Below are 20,670 nucleotides of genomic sequence, written 5' to 3'. Positions count from 1 at the left end.
CAGAGGAAGCCAATGACATATCACAATATGCATGTGTAGTAAGCCAAGCAAGACTTTTCTGTTACTGATTTCTAACTTAATTACATTTGGGCCACAGAATATACTCTGTGTGGTTTCAATCCATTTACATTTTTTATCCTTGTTTTATGACTCTCTATTTTATTTGGGGTGTTGAAATCTTTTATATTTAATATAAGTGGTTGGGTTTAAATCTGCTGTGTTGCTATTTGTTGTTTTTTTTTTAATTTGTTCTGTTTTTTTTCTCTTTTTCCTGTTGTCCTGAACTCTCTTCTGGATTAATTTAGTATTTTTTTTTTTAGTATTCCATCTTATCTCTACTATTGGCTTATAGTTATTGCTTTTTGTTTTATTTATTTATATTGTTTTAGAAATTGCTCAGTGGTTTACAACATGCATTTTAATTTATCAAAGTCTACTTTCAAATAATGTTATGTCACTTACATCTAATGTAAGAATCTTACAACAGCACAGATCCATTTCATGCTCCAATTCTTTATTTTATTGTTGTCAAATAATTTACTTCTACATGTTAAACCCCAAAATACGTTGTCATTTTTTTTTTTTTTTGGTCTCTTACGGATGGCTTTTTTTTTTTTTTTTAATTTTTGGCTGCATTGGGTCTTTGTTGCTGCGCGCAGGCTTTCTCTAGTTGCAGTGAGCAGGGGCTACTCTTCTTTGTGGTGCATGGGCTTCTCATTGTGGTGGCTTCTCTTGTTGTCTAGCACGGGCTCTGGACATGTGGGCTTCAGTAGTCGTGTTGCGTGAGCTCAGTAGTTGTGGCTCGCAGGCTCTAGAGAGCAGGCTCAGTAGTTTTGGCACATAGGCTTAGTTGCTCCACGGCATGTGGGATCTTCCCGGCCCAGGGGTCGAACCTGTGTCCCCTGCACTGACAGGCGGATTCTTAACCACTGCACCACCAGTGAAGTCCCACATTGTCATTATTTTTGCTTTAAAGAGTAAACTTACGTTTTTGATTAATTTTTCATTTTGATCTAATTTTAGACTTATAGAAATGTTGCAAAAAATGGTACAGAGATTTTGTGTGTTCCTCCCTCAGCCTCCCAAATGTTAACATCTTACACGACATAGCACGTTTTTCAAGACTAGGAACTTAACATTCCTAGTTAATAGCATGATACTATTAACTACAGATCTTATTAGAATTTTAACTGTTTTAGAAAAATTCAAAACAAGAAAAAAAAGACTTTTATGTTTGCCCACATATTGGCTGTTTTGGATGTTATTTATTCCTTTGTATAGGTACAGATTTCTACTTGATATCCTTTCTGCCTGAAAATCTTCCTTTACCATTTCTTACAGTACAGATCTGTTAGTGATAAATTCTCTCAGTTTTGTTCTTCTGAAGGATTTTTAAAGGATATTTTTTAATTTTATATTGAATTCTAGGTTGACAGATTTTTCTTTCAGTCCTTTAAAGATGTTTTCTGGCTTTCATGTTTCTCTTCAGCATGAAGTGTGTGATTACTATTTCCTTGTTCCTCTTATATAATGTGTCTTTTTCCTCAGGATGCTTTAAGAATTTCTCTTTATCACTGGTTCCTAGCAAAATAATTATGATGTTTTCTGTAGTTCTCTTTGTGTTCATCCTGCTTGGGGTTTGTTTAGTCTTTTAAATCTGAGAATATATAGTTTTTATGGAATTGGAAACATTTCAGTCATTATGTCTTCTAATTTTTTTTCTGGTGTCCTCTCTTTAAATTTTGGGACTTACACATCAATTGATAATTTCCCCCATAGGTTGTTGAGGCTCTGTTTCATTTTCTGTTTCTGTATTTATTCCCTACTTTATTTTGGAAAATTTTCTTCACTAGATCTTCAAGTTCACTGTTATTTGTTTCTGTAATGCCTAATTGGCTATTAATCTCATTCAATGATTTTTTGGTTTCAGATACTACATTTTTCATATCCAGAAATTCTATGTGACTGTGTATATATCTTCCACTTTGCTCTTTATTTTATTAATGATTTCCTTTAAATTCCATCATTTCTTTTATTTCTGGGTCCGATTCTTTTGACTTCTAATTATGAATCTCATTTTTCAGTTTTCTTGCTTTTCTTCATACATAGCAGTTTTATTAGATACTATACCTTGTGAATATTACATTGCTAATTGCTTGATTTTGTTGTTTTCTTTTAAAGACTGTTGTATTTTGTTCTGACAGACGGTTATATCGTGTGTATATGAGTTTCATTCACTGGGCTTATTTTAAAGAGTTTTAAGCTATATTTTGAATAGGCTTTGGTTTAGAGATAGTTCAGTCCTACTGTGAAGATGTGGACCTTCTGTATCTCTACTTTTGTCTCTCTACCTCAGGAGTTAATACAAGCTCTATCATGGCTAATGGAAACTCAAGTGTCTCCTGGCCCTATGTGAGCTCTGGGATCTGTTCAGCCTGCGGCTTCAAGTTATTATTTGCTCAGTCTTTTTAAATTTTATCCTGTGCATGCATGAATTAATATTTAACACTAGACTTAAGATCAACCCTAAGCAGATTTCTGGAGCCCTTTTTCTGGGCATACCACACTGTTCTAGAAACTTGCTCTGCAGTGTGAGTCTCTATCTCCTCAAATTCTGATCTTTGTGTCTTCAACCCAATATGACTGCTTCCTCTGCTTGTTTAGAAAGTACCCTCTGATAGAAAAGACATTTGTATTATTCTCTTACAAATCTCAATTTTGTGTTCCCTGTACAAACAACATCCATTGTCTAAACATGGTTGTTTCACCTTTTTTTGAGCAGTTTTATATCTGTTTATGGTGGGAAGTTTAGCCTGGTCCCAGTTAGTCCATGATGGAAAGGAGCAGGAATCCACAGAATGCTTTTATACAGGGAAGTAACATGATGTGTTCTATATTTTTAAAGTGTCATTCTGGCTTCTTTGTGGAGAACGGACTTTTGAGGATCAGGGTGGATGCAGAGAGATCCTTTAGAAAGTTCATATAGTTGTGCAAGAGTGTAATGGGCTTCCGTGTTTTCAGTGTATTTTGTAAGAAGCGATTGGTCGGTTTTAGTATTTATTCATGAGAGGAGACGGATAGTTTGCTGATGGTTTGGATATGTTAGGGAGGAATAGGAGAGGAATCAAGAATGATGTTTAAGTTCTTGTCATGAGTAACTGGGAGAGTGGGGATTTGTGAGTAGGAGCAGGATTAAGGGACGTAGGAGAGTCAAGAGTTCTCTTTTTGGACAGATTAATCTCAGTGAGCCTACCAGAAATCCAAATTGGATATGCAAGTTAGAGGTCTTATATAAAGATGGAACCTGACATCAAAATTTTTGGAAAGTAAGGAGTTAATATTTTTGGAGACTTTGTTATATTGATTTTCACTGTGACTTTTCAAGTAGAAGATAAATGTGCCGTGTTTTCCAATATGTTCTCAGAACCTTATTTCTCAGGAGCATCTTGTGGAGTGATTATTCCGTGGAATGTATTTTGGTAATTTCACTCTGGGCAGAGGGAAGCCAGTGAATGTTTTAAGTAGAGTTACATGGTATAAAATATTTTAGAAGAGTTATTTTGGCAGGACTTTGATTTGTTGAGAAGGAGGCTGGAGGCCTAAAGAACAGATGGGAGCCTGTTGATATCATCACTTAGACATTTGGGGATGAGGGTCCAGATGAAGGATGACAGTGGGAATCAAAATGAATATGTAGATGCAAGAGAGCATGTGAAGGACAAAAATCATCAGACGATGCTTTATTTTTAAAATGTTGGTGACCCAGATTATGCCGTAGAAAGTTTAAATGAAAAATTTAGTATAGATGGCATTTAATGAACATTTATTATAGGACTGATTTTGTCTGTCTATCTACCTATCTATCTTTATATTCCATAGGCTAAGAGAAATAGACTTATTTATCCAAGATCACATGGCTAAAATTGGAATAATAACCAAGTTGTGTTATAATTAAGATTTTTTTGGACTGTAGACATGAATTGAAAGAATATGAGCAATTAGAAATAGTTACTGTGCGATATGCATGTACTATCAAAGTCTTCCAGGATAAGAATTAAATAATTTAAACATGACACTTGAGCATTAAGAAGGAGTTTTGCTGGTAAAAATATACAATGGATAATGTGACATTGCATGATATATAATTAGATATAATTTGATATAAATTGATACAATATAAATAAGAGGCTACAAGTACAACTAAAACTCTTTAACCTCCAGAGTTTTACTTCTAAAGTTGTGGCTACTGATACTAGACAAACTTTTGAACCAAAGTAATAGGGCAAATGAAGACTATAGAATTAGCTATCCTAGAATCATCTTAGTAGACCATAGCAACAAAAGCAAATGATGATGATATGAGTGCCAATGCAGTAGATATTTTTTTGAATTAGTCAAATATGTAATACCTTACTGATGTATGCTACACACTGTATAAATTGCTTTATCTGCATAATTTACTGCACCTCACAACGTCATGTAAAGGTGGTCATATATCCATTTTATCCATGAGGAAACTAAAACTCGAAGGTTAGCTCATCAAAGATGCACATTCAATTATCCACAGAATTGGAAGTTAAGTTGGGTTTCTGTGACTTTTATGTTGCTTTACTTCACCTAGCTTTAAGGAAACATTAGCATTCCTCTATATTGTTTTCTGATTATTTAAAAAATTGCTCTCATTATCATATAAATATATCCCTTCTTGTTTGTTTAGACTGTTTACAATTCCACTTCTTCTGTGAAACATTTCGTAAATAAAAGGGAGGTAAAGGATTGTTCTTCCTAAATAGTGATTACTTACCTTCCAGGTATGAAGCATTTTTGGAGGAGGTCATTGAGAAGGTGTAGCCACCGGTTGACCTGCAAGCTGGACCTGGGTAATCGAAGACACCTCATCCGCTCTCCTGTCCTTGTACCCGCATTCTACATTCTACCCACCATTCCCACTGAGGGAGCTGTTCCAAGGATGTAGCCTTGAAAGAGTAAGGTGTTGATGAGACCTCTGGATGGTATATGTGACTGAGCCCAGTTAAGGCCAGTATATAAACTTAAGATTCTGGCTGGTGGATATGGAGATCTACTCATCTTGCAGCTGCCCAAGACAAGCTTCTTAAGTAAGTTCCCTTGCCTATTAAGCCTGCCACACACCAATCTGAAGTGATTTGCCTCTTTCTTTGGTCTCTCCCTCTCAGTTTGCAAACGAACAATTGGCAAGTCAGTCTGGACACTGAAGAAATGGGCCTTGGGAAAGAGGCATTTGTGGGGAAATCCTGAGTTGGACATTGGCTTCTATGTAGGGGGGATGGCCTATATGTTAGATGTTTGTGAACCACTGTGTGGGTATGGGGATGCCCCCAAAACATCAGCTGGTCTAATGTGCTTGTTTGAGGAGCTGTGCAGAGTACACTGTGACAAGGGAAATGGATGGCTGCTGCAACAGGGTGGCCTCTACTGTGAGCAGTTCATCTGGTTAGCGATGCCAAGCCAGAGGCTAAAGGTCAAGTTAGAAAGTTGGAAGAAGAGTTGAGGTTAGAGACAGACATGCAGGTATCTACTGCTTTGCTAGCTTCGGGGCTGGAGGACAGGTGGGAGAGTAGGATAATAAGTCGGAGACTTTAGTGTGCTGTTTTGCAAAGCTAGGAGGGCACAAGCTGCTGTGGATTAAGGTCTGAGTGCTTATGATGAAGCCTGATTGGGATGCTAAGAGGTGGAGTTGCTGGGAAAGTGAGGAGAATGAAGAGGAAGATGTTATGGTGATTGACAATGAAATGGATGGAGTGTCCCGTCTGTCTGACTCTTAATACAAAGGAAAGCAAAAGCACAGCAACAGCAACCTCAGCCAGCGGGTCAGCCCCCGATTCAGGAAACATTTCTGATGAGAGAATAAACTCCTGCTGAGCTTATTGCAGGAGCTGCCAAGTTCCAGCAGAAGGCCAGGGAAAATAATTCAGGCATGGTTAGTGCACACCAAGGGAGGGGGCAATGGGATTTCTCTCACCAGGCAGGATTCATGGAAAGTGAACAGCATCACCACATACCTGCCGTCAGGCAGTCTCTGGGTGGCATGAAGGGGGTTCAAAGAACTTGCTCCCTTATGCAGTGGAGTTTTCCAGTCTGCAGGGAGGCTGGGCCCAATGAGGAGGATCTCCCTGGGTACATGAACCCTGGAAATCTCTAAAGAGGTACAGGTTCTTAGAGAGTTGGGAATGACACAGGCAATCTACTCCCCTGTCTTTGAAAGCCCTGATCGGGCTACATTCACTGCAGGAATGAAAATCAAGATACTCTAGTTTGCCCCTGGCACCTGGTATGGGATGCTGATATTCAGGCTGACCCCAGTCTTGGGACAAGACATTTATGATTTTGGGCAATCTAAACCATCCCTGATGATGTTCCTCCTGCTCTAGCAGAGGCCTCAGGGATATAGACCTATTTAGGATGGGTGCCTTCCTTGTCCCATGTATGGAATGCAGGCCAAGACGGCCTCTAGGTGAGAGCCGTTGGAGGTGATCAGAGACCACATGTTGAGCCTACTATTCACTGGTCCCTCAGAAATAAACAAAAGATGACTCTGGTTTCCTTTGGAACTGAGTGTACTCTAATACACAGTCACCCCCTGAAGTTTCCTGGCCCCTTCAGTGCCGTCAGTGGTTATGCAGGCAAACAGTTATGATCAGAAAAGTCCCTTTGACACTGTAAATTGGTTGTTCTCCCCCACGAGAATACAAAGTTTTATCTCTTCAAAACCGGAGAACATATTGGGCATTGATATCATACAATGTCAAACTCTGCAAACCTGTATTGGTGAATTCCTCCTCAGAGTTAGAGTAATCAAATCGTTGCTGAAGAAAAAGGCCAAATGGGAACCAGTAAGCCTACTGAGCCATGAAGAGTGGTAACTGTCAAACAATATAAATTGCCTGAGGGGCATAAGGAAATAGGAAAAACTACCTAAGAGCTGTGCCAAGTGGGTGTTGTATGCCCACTCTTTTTTTTTTTTTTTTAATTTATTTTTTGGCTGTGTTGGGTCTTCATTGCTGCACACGGGCTTTCTCTCGTTGCGGCAAGCAGGGGCTCAGGCTTCTCAATGTGGTGGCTTCTCATTGCGGAGCACGGGCTCTAGGTGCGCGGGCTTCAGTAGTTGCGGCGCATGGTCTCAGTAATTGCGGTGCATGGGCTCTAGGGCGCAGGCTCAGTAGTTGTGGCGCACGGGCTTAAGTTGCTCCATGGCATGTGGGGTCTTCCCGGACCAGGGCTCGAACCCGTGTCCCCTGCATTGGCAGGCGGATTCTTAACCACTGCACCACCAGGGAAGTCCTGTATGCCCACTTTCAACAGCCTAGTATGGCCAGTAAAACAGCCAGATGGCTCATGGCAGATGACCATGGATTGTTGAGAATTGAACAAGGCAATGCTCCCCATCCATGTGTCTGTGCTCAACACTGCCACCATCTTATATAACTTGGCCACAGTCGTAGGAGTATACCATGCTGTACTGGATTTAAACAAATGCTTTTTTCAGTATACCTCTGGCCACTGAGTCACAAGATCAATTTGCCTTCATGTGGAAGGGGCAATAATGGACTTTTCAAGTGCTTGCCTAAGGCTACCTGCACAGCCCCACAATGTGTCATGGGATGGTAGCCTGAGATCTGTCCCTGTTCTCCTTTCCCACATCAGTAAAATGGGCCCATGACATTGATGCTATAATGTTAACACGTGAAGCCTTGCCTCTGCTGCAGGACACTACAGATTTTGCTAGAATACCTGTAAGGGAGAACGGGCAGTGAACTGGCAAGAAATTCAAGGTCCAGGCATTGCTGTAAAGTTTTGGGGAGTTGTTTGGTCAGGTAAAATGTATATTGTCCCAGAGCTGTGACTGATAAGGTGCAAGCCTATTCAACCCCTAAGAACGTGAAAGAGGTGCAGGCTTTGTAGGGGTTTGGGAGTTTTGGAGGACTTGTATTCCTCACCTGGCACAGTGCTTCTGTTCCTTATACTACCTTGTAAAGAAAAGGCAGATGTGGGACTGGGGATCAGAGCAACAAGACACCTTTGAGAAGGCAAATATGCTAGTGAAGCAGATTAAAGCTCTGGGCATCTGCCAAGCTGGAATACTATTTGAATTGTATTTATTTGTGAGTCTAGAAGGTATGAGTTGGACACTGTGGCAGAGACAACAGAAGGAGAGAGTACCCTTAGGATTTTGGTCCCGGCTCTCCCCCCAGGAAGGGGGCAGAAACCTGATATCCTCCAATAGAGCAAGAGCTCCTAGTTGTGTACACAGCACTCCTCCAGGTAGAGCCTCTCATGAAGGAACAGCATATCATAGTAAGAACTTCCCTTCAAATTAAGGGGTGGGTTGAAAATATGTTCCATTAACCCGCTTCAAACTCCCACACTAAGTGACATGCCTATTTGCAGCAGAGGATTACGTTGTCCGCCAGCCCGCTATCTCTAGATGTGAAGGTGCAACTAGGCCCTGTAGAGAATATAGAGCTCTAAATGCCCCCACCCCTATTCCTCTGGCAGCCCCTTCACCCTGTAGAAAGGGAATGGAGGAAATTCCCCCTGAGGCCTGGTAGGTAGATGGAGATTTGGGGCAACAAATCCACACAGACTACAGTTGCTGTTCTGCCCAACACTGACACCATCTGGATGGTAACAGGAATGGACCACTGTAGCCAATGGACTGAACTTAGAGCTGATTGACTGGTGATCACTCATGAGCCCTGGCTGTTAACCCTTGGCACTGAGAGTCGGGCTGTTCTAAAGGGATTCACCCTATAGCTTGGACAGTGGGAAGCTGAGGGGTGAATAATCATGAATAAGTCCTTGTGAGGTCAGGATTTGTAGATATTTGGGTTCACCTGTAAGAGCCTGAGGCAGTTCTCACTGTTTTCCCCCTCCCAGCTGGCACTGGCACCCCCTGGCAATCAGGAAGCTGATGTCCTAGCTCAGGTATGAGCCCTAACACATGACCTGTCAGTAGATGGTATAGCAGATTGGATACACAGGCAGAGCAGTCACCATACCACCCAGGTGGGAATGCATATTGTCAAGGATGCTGGATTGCCCTTGAAATACAGTGACTTAGTTAATGCAATAACAGCATGTCCCGTGTGTTCTAAACAATGCCCAAGGAAGCTGCCAAAGGACTCTGGGGCCAACCACCAGAGTTCCCAACTAGTAAGGGGTTGGCAAATTGATTATATTGGCCCCCTCCCTCTGAGTGAGTGTTCTAAATATGTCCTAGTTTGTGTGGACACTGCATCTGGCTTAACCCAGCCTCTCCCCTGTTACCATGGAAATCAGGCCGGCCACCATTAGGGGATTAGAATAGCTAAGTACCATACCCTCATCTAAAAGATAGTGACTTGGGGGGGGGAATCACATTTCAAAGGTCATGATATGCAAGACGGGGCAAAGCAAAGCAAAGCAAAACAAAACAAAACAAAACAAAAAACCCAAAAAACATGACCTTAATGGGGCTTCCAACTCCCCTCTAAACTTTAAGCACAAGCGTTGGTAGAAAGGAAGAATGGAATATTAAAGCAGCGATTAAATTACTAACAGGTAGAACAGTGTTGGCCAGGTATACTAAAGTACTGTCCCAGGCTTTAACACATTTGAATGATCAACTTGTAAGGCCTGTTACCCCGTATGCCAGACTGGGAACCCCTGCCGAGACACCCAACTTTCTTAAGGATATGAAAGTCACAGGAGATAGCCACTGCCCCAACTCTCATGGTAGATCAATGTGCTGTGCTGCTGAGAGCACTAAGTCATGCCTGGAAAGGCATTTTGTACTGAAATTTTTAATGGGACGTCACACCAGGATGGGTGAGTTACTTTGCACCCCTGGGTGAGGGGGAACAACTCAGTCTCCACTGGGATACCATTGTCTTGCTGCAAGTCGGACCTGTTGAAACACTATACTTGGACCTGGAACATGCACCCCTGAAAGGAGGGAAAGGTGGAAATCCTGGTCTGGCATATCCCGCCCCCTAGTGCATCACCTCATGCCTGACAGTGCTGCTTCCTCTGGACAATGTGTGTAGTGTGTGCAACCCGCTCAAGTTCCTAAAGCTGCCCACTTCAAGGTCAGGTAGGCATGTTCTGTTTTGCACTGACAATCATTTGGCTGCTGTCTTTTTTCCCTCCATTGGCCTGGAAGGCATTGTAGCACACATAGAAACCTTTACCAAATTCACCAGCAAGTTTAAATGATAGCTGGCAAAACCTGTCTTTACTGAACCCTGAAATGTCTCTAATGAGAAAAACTGTCTTTCAAAATAGGATGGCCTTTGACATTATTACTGCCTTAAAAGGAGGCACCTGTGCCATTATCCAGACAGAGTTTTGTGTGTTCATAACTGATGTATTGTCTTTATTAAATCACGTGAGGACACAAGTGAATGCTCTGAGGGATCAGACCCCCAGTCTAAGGGACTTCATAAATCAGTGGTTCGGATCATGGGGCTCTGGGTGGAAAAAATTGTTACTTATTTTGGGAATCATTATTTTGATCTGTGTTTTCTCTTGCGTGTGCCTCTATTGCTGCTGTGGCATCTGCCTCCAGTGCAGCCAGATAGCCACCAAATGAGCTGCTTCCACGCTAGTGAAACCCCTTGCTGGCAACTCAGGGCACATTGCGGAAGTGGGGTGTGCGTGAGACTGTAAGAGCCAAGAGCTGGGTCTCGAGGGGCTGGAGTGTTGTAGGAGATCTTGGAGAGGAAACGACCTCTGGTTGACCCACAAACTGGACCCAGGTATTAGAGGCTTTGCATTCGCTCCCCTGTCCTTAGGATGTACACCTTCTGCCCACTGTTCCCACAGTGGGAGCTGTTCCAAGGATGCAGCCTTGACAGAGCAATGTGTTTTTGAGACCATCTGGACGGTATACGTGACTGAACCCAGTTAAGATCTCTGTATAAAGTTTTAAGATTCTGGTTGGTGGGTGCGGAGAGCTGCTCATCTTGCTGCCCCCAAGACACAAGCATTGTATGTAAATTCCCTTACTTATTAAAACTGCCACCTACTAATCTGGAGTGTTCTGCCTCTTTCTTTGGTCTCTCCCTCCCCTCTGTACATGAGCTCCAGTTTGCAAACCAATAAGCAATAAATGTTCATTCTTGAGCCTTGTATTTTGTAATATCTTGATTTGTTGTTTAACTCTATTTATTCATCTTAGTAGTTTTTCTGGTTAAGGAAGAAATTTTCAAATGGAAATTAGGAAGGATTTGAAACCACTTAAAGCCTTTATAGTTAGGTTTGATATTAAACAGAAGTGGTGAAATGGTATTATAACATTTAGGTACAGTCTTCAGGGGTGTGCAGTGCTGGGTACAAAACAAATTTGAACTTGGTATTCTTATGAAAAAATAAATTTGGACAAAGAACAAGAAAATGAATCCTGTGTGGAAAGGAGGAGGCTCACATGTGTTGAAAAAATAATTAAAAACAAGATCCTCAGAGGGAAAGACTACCCTGGAAATAGTATTGTCAAAAAGACCTATGGTAATAGAGAAAAACAAATGGGAAATGAGGCTGAAATGTGATGGTACACAGGAACATTATTATGATTTTAGAGCCGTCTATGGATGCACCCCATTACGTAGCAGGAGGGAGCTGTACCTCTTTACGGGGCAGAGACACAATCGCAATTGGAATAATAAATGATACTTCTGTTTGGGGGATCTCATTACCAGAAAATTATAGTCAAAATGCAAGAAATACAGAGAAGAGTAATGATAGTGGTTAGGGAACTGCTAGGATTACTTCTAGAAGAGATGATTAGAAGAATTAAATAGCTTGGTAAGGGGTGACTAAGAGGGTGGGAATGTTTCCAATCACATGGAGAATGTTAACCCTAAAGAGAAAGACATGTCAATTATTTGGCATGGTAGTAAGGGCTATAATTAGAAGAAATGTAGTGAGATTAGCAAAAGGGGGATTGGAGCAGCAGTCATAAGACCCATCTGAACACTGACAGGACTGCTTAGAAACACAGCCTAGATTTATAGTTTGCAGTTTTAGCTTCTATGATTCTGAACATTTCTGTGGATCTCATACATTCTTTTTTCCTCTTTATTACCTTTCCTCCTTACAAATTTTATCCCTCTCATTTGAACCATAAGTTCTGTGTTCCTTTGTGTCAATACATTTTATGGATCATCTGTGGATTCCTGCCCGCTTAAATACACTATCTTTTAAAATTTATGTTTCAGCTTGAGCTAACAGTCATTTTGCCAGCACTAGAAACAACCTTTTCCTCACAAATTTGCCTTCCTTTAGTCCATGGGGATATTATATTTCCAAGTACTATAGCATGCATTTCTGTAACCAGAATTTTTCAGTATTCTAATAAAAGGTATAAAAAGGTATGGCTATTGGTAACTCATTTAAAATGTTATATCACAGCATTCAGTGCTTCCTAGCTACCAAGTTTTAATGGAACCTTAAACAGGCTTGGCTTTGAGTTATGAATGCAATGAAATGTAGCAAAATACATAAGAAGTCCCAGGGAAATGTAAATTGGAGGACAGTACTCCTTTCCTATGGAATAGCTGCCTTCTCTTAAAAGAGTGACATGACTTCTGTGAAGTCTTATCATCTAAGCTTTATCAAGAAGCAGCTGTAAGGAGCAGAAGTGGAAAGATGCTTTGGAAAACCAAACACCATCATCCTCAGTGGTACATAGAAATAGGTCTCCAAAGAAGATGCAGATTAGAGCAGTGCAGGCATCAGTACTCAAGGAAGGCTGAAGTACCTTTACTGATGCCTCTGTTCATAGCAATTCAGTGCCCTTACGAGGAATGTTCTCTTAATCAAGAATTAAAATATTCCATGTTTTTTACAAAATCCAATGACATTTGCAGGATGTCTGAAGGGTAATGTGGGAGAACTCATGCCACAACTACAAACAATAAAGAAATATATTTTAATTGTTCTTTTGCTTTGGAAAAATATTAAATTTACATCTAGAGAAATTCTCTGTTTCTTCTTCCTTCCTCTCCCTTTTTTCCCCCTTTTCTCTTTTCTGCTTCAATTAATGTTATTAGAAGCAAGACACTAAGTTGTTTTGACTGACTGAAATGTTGTAGCCTAGATGAGTCATAAGAAAAGTGAGGGATTGGCCTTTCTTTTGTTCAGATGATGTGCCTGACACACAGACGGTGCCTGTAGCCTCTTCTGCGACTGGAGACGAGGAGCGTGTGTTCACAGTGATAGCCAGAGCTTCCTCCTGCTTGCTGTGGTGAGTACCACTTGATCTACGCTTGTACGTGATATAAATCCTCCAGAGAGAGTACTGTGTGCCTCTAGGTCCTCTAGAGCCTGGTTATAGGATAATACCCTGAGAGATAATCAGTTGTTCCTCATTTTAGAATAAAAATCTTCTGTGACCTCGGCAGATACCTCCTATCTCTGGATTCTAGTCTAGTTCAAAAGAAATAAGTAGGTTAAACGTGTGTCTTGAAACTTCTGCTTAGTACTGCTTGGTAAGAGAGCTCACCATGGTTACTCAATCCTGACTTAACCATTTTTAGTTTGGAAATAGGAGAATAGCTCTTGACCTAACTGTCTTACCTTGCTGGTGCTGTGATGATGGGGCTAAGAGGTGTGGAATTAAAAGGGGCCCATTTATATTACAATCACAACATGATCACATATCTTTCTTAGTAAATCTCTAAATGAAATGGAAACTTGGATCTAAGAACAGCAGTAGTAAAACAGGAAATGAAGAACAGTGCCTGAGAGTGTACTGTATCAAGGTGCTGACCCAGGAATTAAATGTCAAGGGGTGTCAGTTCTCAGTCCCTCTCTTTTGTAAAACCAAGTTTAATGTATACATTTGCTTATCATACATGCACATGCATGCACACATACAAGCGTGTGTATGTACACATTAGTATGCACACACACGTGCATACATATGTAGTTTATTTATAAAACTGACAACTGTAGGAAAAAACAGAAAGTTGGAAGAATGAATAATATTTGTATAACCCAAAGGTAATTGGAAAGTTACTGCTAATATCCTTTTGTTTTTTTTCCCCCAGACCTTTATTTAATGTAGTTGTGATTATCCTGTATTTTGTATCTTGTTTTTCTCTGAAATTTAAGATGATAATGATCATTTCATGTACCTCTGTAAAGCCTTTATAGACATCATTTAAAATATATTTTAAGAGTCTACAGTATGGGTAATTCCATGGTTTATTTAACCATTTCCCATATTTGGGGCTTTTGATTTCTCTCTCTCTTTCTAGCTCTCTTACATTAAAAAAAAAATTTTTTTTCCCATTTCCCTCTTCTTTCTCTCTTTCTCTCTTATTTCTTCTCATTTGAATAGGGACTCTGCCAGAACTTTGAGATATGGCTGGCATTTTAAAATGGATGACAGTCTTTGCTTCAGAGAAATGTTTATATCCATTAACTTCGGATGTTGAGGAACCTCATAACCGGAAAAAAAATGTGATGGCAATGCAACTCTCCAAAAGAGAACCTTGAATAATGTTTGCATGTGAGTGTATATGGGTGTGCATGTGAGTTTGTATGTATGTATGCATTTGTACCTGTGTGCATGTGTATGTGTGTGTAAGTATGTATGTATGCATCTGTCCACACCTGCGTAATAGATTGAGGTATAGGTATGTCAGCCAGTCAATAAGTTAGGCTTCAGAGGGAGATGAGCAGCTCCATCAAACAGAATTCCTAAAATGCACTTGCAAATCAGCAGGTTTGGCAACATGGCCTCATAGTTTTGGGTTTAATGTGACAGTTGGTGTGGACACCTATTTTTTCTCAGCTTTATTGAAGTATAATTGACATATAACATTGTTTAAGGTGTACAATGTGATGATTTGATACACGTGTGTGTTGCAAAATGATTATGGTGTGGATGCCTTTTTCAGTCTATATGCTCTAATAATGATATCTGTGTGCCTTGAAGGAGAGGTGAGGAAGAGCCACGTGTTTAAACTGAAGTTTAACTATTGGTAGTTCTTTGATAGCCAGGTAATGCCCACAAAAACCTGCTGTGGAACCCCACATTGAGCATAACTTCCTAGTTTCAAGAGGAAGGGGGTAGAACATTAACTTCTTAGTTTTAAGAGGCTATGGACTCACAGACTGCAAAAACAAACTATGGTTACCCAAGGGGAAAGGTAGAGGGAGGGATAAATTAGGAGTTTGGAATTAACTTATACACACCATTATATATAAAATAGATAATCAGCAAGGATCTACTGTATAGCACAGGGAACTCTACTCAATATTCTGTAATAACCTAAATGGGAAAAGAATCTGAAAAAGAATGGATATGTATATGTATAACTGAATCACTTTGCTGTACGACTGAAACTAAAACAACATTGTAAATCAACTATACTCTAAAGTAAAAATTAAAGTAAAATAAAATAAAATACAGGTAAACAAACAAAAAAAAAGAGGCTATGGAGAAGAAACAGCATCATCATTATGAGCATTGGTAATGGGGCAAGTTCAGAGACTTCAGCTCAGGGCAGTAGAGGCCAGTGAAGTGGTAAAGGCAGAGGCTTCAGGTGGTGACCTCTGGAGTGATTTGGAGGCAAATATAAGGTACCACTTGTGGACTTTCAAAAAGTATTTAGAAGAGCTAAGAGCCAGTTAGGTTTAAGTATTGGGATTCAAATACCAATGTTAATATAACCTTACTGATAGACTTGGGGAGATTTGGGTCGCATGACTAAAACCACAGTATTCAATCTTTGTTCATAAGGGTCTCCCTGTCCCATATTCCCAATTGTTTTCTTAAAGATGGATTCCCAGATGATAACTTACCAGATTTTTCAGTTTGAGTTTGTCCCTGAACAAACCCTGACACAAGTATTTGTGTGCAAAGAGTTTATTTGGAAGATCCCAGAATGCCCAAGTGAGGAATAGGAAAAAGTTAGGTGAGAAAAAAAGAAAAGCCAATAAAAGGTGCTGTAATGAGTGGATTATCCATGTGGGCAACTGGGGCTTGATCCCACTGGGGACCTTCTGAGAAACCAGCCCGCAGAAAGCAGCAAGCAGGCCATTTCCATACCTCCAGGAAATGCCTCCTTGCAGCAGAACAGGATGATAAGAAGAAAGATGTGGGTACTAGAGGCGTAAAGTTGTCTTCAGGCTGAAAATTGTATATTGCCACTGCCAAAGCTTTCAAGTGGACCAAGGGGTAAAGGATGGGACGCTGACAGCATCTGCCACACTGAGCTTACCAAGTCTCTTTCCATTTCAGTACACTGTTCTTGTGATTATGTGCTATTTACATATTTAGGATTGTCATTCCTTTGCTTTCTGCCATCTAGCAATCACAAGGTTTCTAGGTATCCGAGATAAAATATGCCTCCAAAGCTTTTCTCAATCTCTGTGCCAAAGTTCACTTAAGCAACCAAGGGACAGAGGCCCTTCTACACTGAAGGTTAATTGATGTCAATTTCTTCTTGGAAAGAAGAAATATTGAGGCAGAAACAGGCTTGAAATTTGGAAGAGAAATGTGCTACCATAAGCAGCCTCACTCTGAGGGTGGCCTAATAGACATAGAGTTTTGGCTCATACCTTTGAAAATTCTCTTTATTTCCACCCCAAATTCAAGTTGTCTGATGTCAGTGCCTATTTCTTTAAATAGCGTTTCTTTCATTTTCCAGTTCTCCTTCATTCTGCTTGTAATAAATCAACCAAGAAACATTTTTGACCTTTCCTATGTCCTATCTTTCTTTATTCCTTCTTAGTTAAGAATTTTGAAAAAAAAAAAAAAAGTAGTTTACACTTCCTCACCGTGCAGTCACACCTCAACACACAAAAAATCTGGCTTCCACCTCCACCACTTCACTGAGAATGTTCTCGTCATATTCACCAAAAATATACTGGTAAATCCAATCATCACTTTTTGTTTTTATTCTGTTTGTACTTACTGATTGCTGATATCAAGACTGTTACATACTACATGATGAACATCTCCACTTGTACAGTCTACAGAGGTCAAGTTAAAAGCCAAGTTCATCATCTCTCAAACCAGCCATACCCATTTATCCTGCCCCAAATTTGCTCCTTCTGTTGTCTTGGTGGCTAGCATTATCATCTGCCTATATAGCCTAAGCAGAAAGAGTTGGAGTCATTTTAGAAATTCTCTATCACTTATTCTCCATATCCAATCAGTCTTAACAGTTTTCACTTCCTAAATAAAATATATTTCTGAGGCTACACTGTAAGTCATAAAACAATGTTTCTTTGACTCTGGACCTGTCTAATCTTTGGAAATTCCAGTTTCCCTCAAGATCTTCCAAAACTTTTCCAGTGGGTATCTCATTTATTTCAAGAACGTGTCACTCCTCTGAGATCTGTTATTTAGTCTCTTTACCTTATATCTTCAATTGCTTCTGAGATCAGCAGTACTTTATGCCTCAGTATCATATTAACAGAAGTCCCCAGGGCCACTGCTGCTGCCTTACAAAAACGTTGCTCCTACTTCTGATGTTCATTTGCATTAAGGCTGTGGAAACTAAAAACTAAAAATGCTCATCTCCAGGACACTGGGGACACCATGATTCCTAGTCACTGTTGCTGCTGTTACTGCTGTTGCTGTCTGTGACTGCTAATGCATGCCTGGAGATTGTTGAACCAGCAGTCTCCTAAATTATTTTTCTTCTTTATGATATTTCCTGATTATTTGTTTAATTAGACTCTTGGCCATCTATGGCAACCTGTCTTTTAGACAAACCGAGATACAACTGCATCCTAAGGCAAACAAGACTTAAGCTTAAGGTTGAACCTCTGCTATATTCTGTGTCCACTAAAATATTTGAAATTTCTCTGTGTCTCATCTGAGAATCCAACTTGGAATGATAGAAGAGAAGGTTATTTGCCTGGGCCACTCCAACATTTCTGCTGGGGACAGACTCTTTTTTTTTAAAAATTTTATAAATTTATTTATTTTTATTTATTTATATTTGACCGCGTTGGGTCTTTGTTGCTGCGTGCAGGCTTTCTTTAGTTGTGGCGAGCAGGGGCTACTCTTCGTTGCAGTGCGCAGGCTTCTCACTGAAGTGGCTTCTCTTGTTGCGGAGCACGGGCTCGAGGTGTGCAGGCTTCAGTAGTTGTGGCACATGGGCTCAGTATTTGTGGCTCGCAGACTCCAGAGCACAGGCTCAGTAGTGGCACATGGGCTTAGTTGCTCCGCGGCATGTGGGATCTTCCTGAACCAGGGCTCGAACCTGTGTCCCCTGCATTGGCAGGTGGATTCTTAACCACTGTGCCACCAGGGAAGTCCCAGAGACAGACTCTTGAATACAAGGGCAGGCTGTGGGTGTGACACCTTCTCCTAGCACACCAGGGCTTAGAAGAAAAACAGTGCCCTGGCAGTACCTCATATACCTCACATACTTTGGCAATGATGGATTTTTTTCTGGAGGTGAGAGTCTTCACTTATATCACCCTCTCACATCTGACTGTGACACCTCCACTTACCTCTGGGATCTTCCTTCGAGGAGCAGCTTGTGTAAATGACACTATACATGTCTTCTATCCTATGCATATGGGGTGACTGAGTTGCTCAGGCTAGGGTATCATCATTCTTTTCCAATCCTTTATGTACCTTTGATGCTAGAGTTACCTGAGACATGACGTCCTCCAAAACCTACATGATTGAGCTCTTCTTTTCCTTGCCTTTTATTCACCACCTGGTCCAGGGGTGAGATTACACCCCTCACGATTATTTTGGTGGGTTCATAATACTCAGGTAGAGCCCCACACGATCTTCCTCTAGCTGGGGAATTAGTGCATTGGTCACTACGACCCTTCTGCAGCCTCCTATGAGGCCATCACAGCCAGCACTGTTCCTGTGGATCTGTGCCACTGCTTCTCTCACTGGGTCTGCTGCCTGCACAGCTGCTCTGGGACTAGCCGAGTTGACACCTGGACCCCTCATGTTATATGAAGAAGAGAAAGGTGGGTTGTTTTTATTTGTGTCCCTAAGGGCTGGGCCAGAGGAAAGTTTAAGTAATAAATACCTAGTGATTTTCCCAAATAACTAGTTCTTAGTATGTTAATTGAGCCTGTTAGCCTGAAGCCAAAGTTATACCTTGACTTCTATTCTCCCAGGTGAGCTCTTTTTCTTAAGTTCCTCAATTTTTCATGTAAATAGACCTCTGAGGAGTCTATTTCACTAGTTTTCTTGATTTGTCTAGTCATCCCAGATTCCTAATACATCAATACTACTTTTATGTATATTTCTTTTATTACATCTCCCGTATTATTTATCAAGATCAGACACTAATTCCTAGAGCATGAGGATGAATTCCTAGGCTAGACAAACCTGAGTTCAAATCCCAACTCCCCTGCTTACTGATTATGTGGACCTTGGCATATTCCTTATCACCTTCTCTTATCCTAAGTTGATTTATCTTGAAATAAAAATAAGAACAGTACATGCCTCGTAGTGATAGTGGGACTGAATGAACTAATGTAAATGAAGCACTAGGAGCAGAAGTCAGCACATAAGCCATGCTCATAAATGTTAGCTGCTATTATTGTTATTACTTTTGCCTGGATTACTGCAGAATTGTCTTAACTGGTTTCCTAATCCTTATTTGGAGCTCCTCCAGTCTATTCTCCACATTGCTGTAAGAGTAACCTTTCTGAAACTTAAGTCTGATTGTGTCACTTCTCTTCTTCAAACCTTTCACTGATTTTCATAGCTTTTATCATGATGCTTAGACTCCTTAGCCTGGCACACAGGCCTCTTGTAAACTTGAGTTGTCTCTCTAGTCTTGTTCCCTATCAGCACATTCGTTTGTGTCTCCTTGATGTTGTGCCTATGCCTCTTCATGGAATGTCTTTGCCCCCATTTTCCTCTCTTTAATTTCTACTCATTCTACAAAACCCATCCAAAGCATCACAACACCCAGAAAACCCTCCAGTTCTTTGAGTTTGATTGAGAGGACCTCCTTCTCTACCTGTTAGCACCTTCTAAACATGTCCTTCCTAGCACTTGTCATGTGGTGCTAGAATTATCCCTTTCCTATCTGTTGACTCTTTTAATTGAAAGCTCTCTAAGGACAAAGAGTGTGTATTATCCTGTATCTATATTATCATGTATCTTCAATGTCTATAAGCCATCTAGGAAATAATAGATACTCAATGTTTGTTGAATAAATACCTGACAGAGGAATTAACAAGCAAGGTATGTGTGGGAGGAGAGGTACAGTGAAATGCAGAGGAAGGGCCGAAGACTTCCTCTCCCATACTTGAATTTCATTTTGCACTTTTAGGATGGTAAAGTGGATCTTGGAATTGTCGGGTTATTTCTAAGATCTTACGAAGTATGTGAATAAAAGGGTTTGGGATTCTCAGATGTTTCTGGCATGCGTTTATATTTGTATTGAGTTGTAGAAAGTATTTAATGGTCTGAAACTGCCCCTCCTGTAGGCTGTAGAAATAGCTGGTTTACTTATTTGTACTCAAAAATGTCCTAAGCATAGATCTCAAATATCTGAAATACTGATATTTCAATAATCTTATTTCATTCTATAAGCTTCTCAGGATCCTACATTCTCTCCCTTTCTTATCCCCTGTAAGAAATAAATAAGATTGCCTAATACATATTTACATATGAAATGATAGCCACATTATATAGTATAGTAG

At 40.5% G+C, this 20,670-nt stretch overlaps 1 long non-coding RNA gene across 12 annotated transcripts in view; it reads left to right on the top strand.

Annotated features, from left to right (window-relative positions):
* LOC133102340 (uncharacterized) overlaps positions 1-20,670 on the top strand; it is a 730,306-nt gene that overhangs the window by 47,088 nt on the left and 662,548 nt on the right. For all 12 annotated transcript variants that reach the window (XR_009702914.1, XR_009702915.1, XR_009702905.1 and 9 more), the window contains exons 2-3: positions 4,812-5,117; positions 13,159-13,261. This is a non-coding gene — a long non-coding RNA (uncharacterized LOC133102340). The remainder of the gene's footprint in view (positions 1-4,811; positions 5,118-13,158; positions 13,262-20,670) is intronic.

Source organism: Eubalaena glacialis, chromosome 12 (assembly GCF_028564815.1).
Source record: "Eubalaena glacialis isolate mEubGla1 chromosome 12, mEubGla1.1.hap2.+ XY, whole genome shotgun sequence".
Taxonomy (NCBI): domain Eukaryota; kingdom Metazoa; phylum Chordata; class Mammalia; order Artiodactyla; family Balaenidae; genus Eubalaena; species Eubalaena glacialis.
This window is presented reverse-complemented; position numbering and strand designations above follow the sequence as displayed.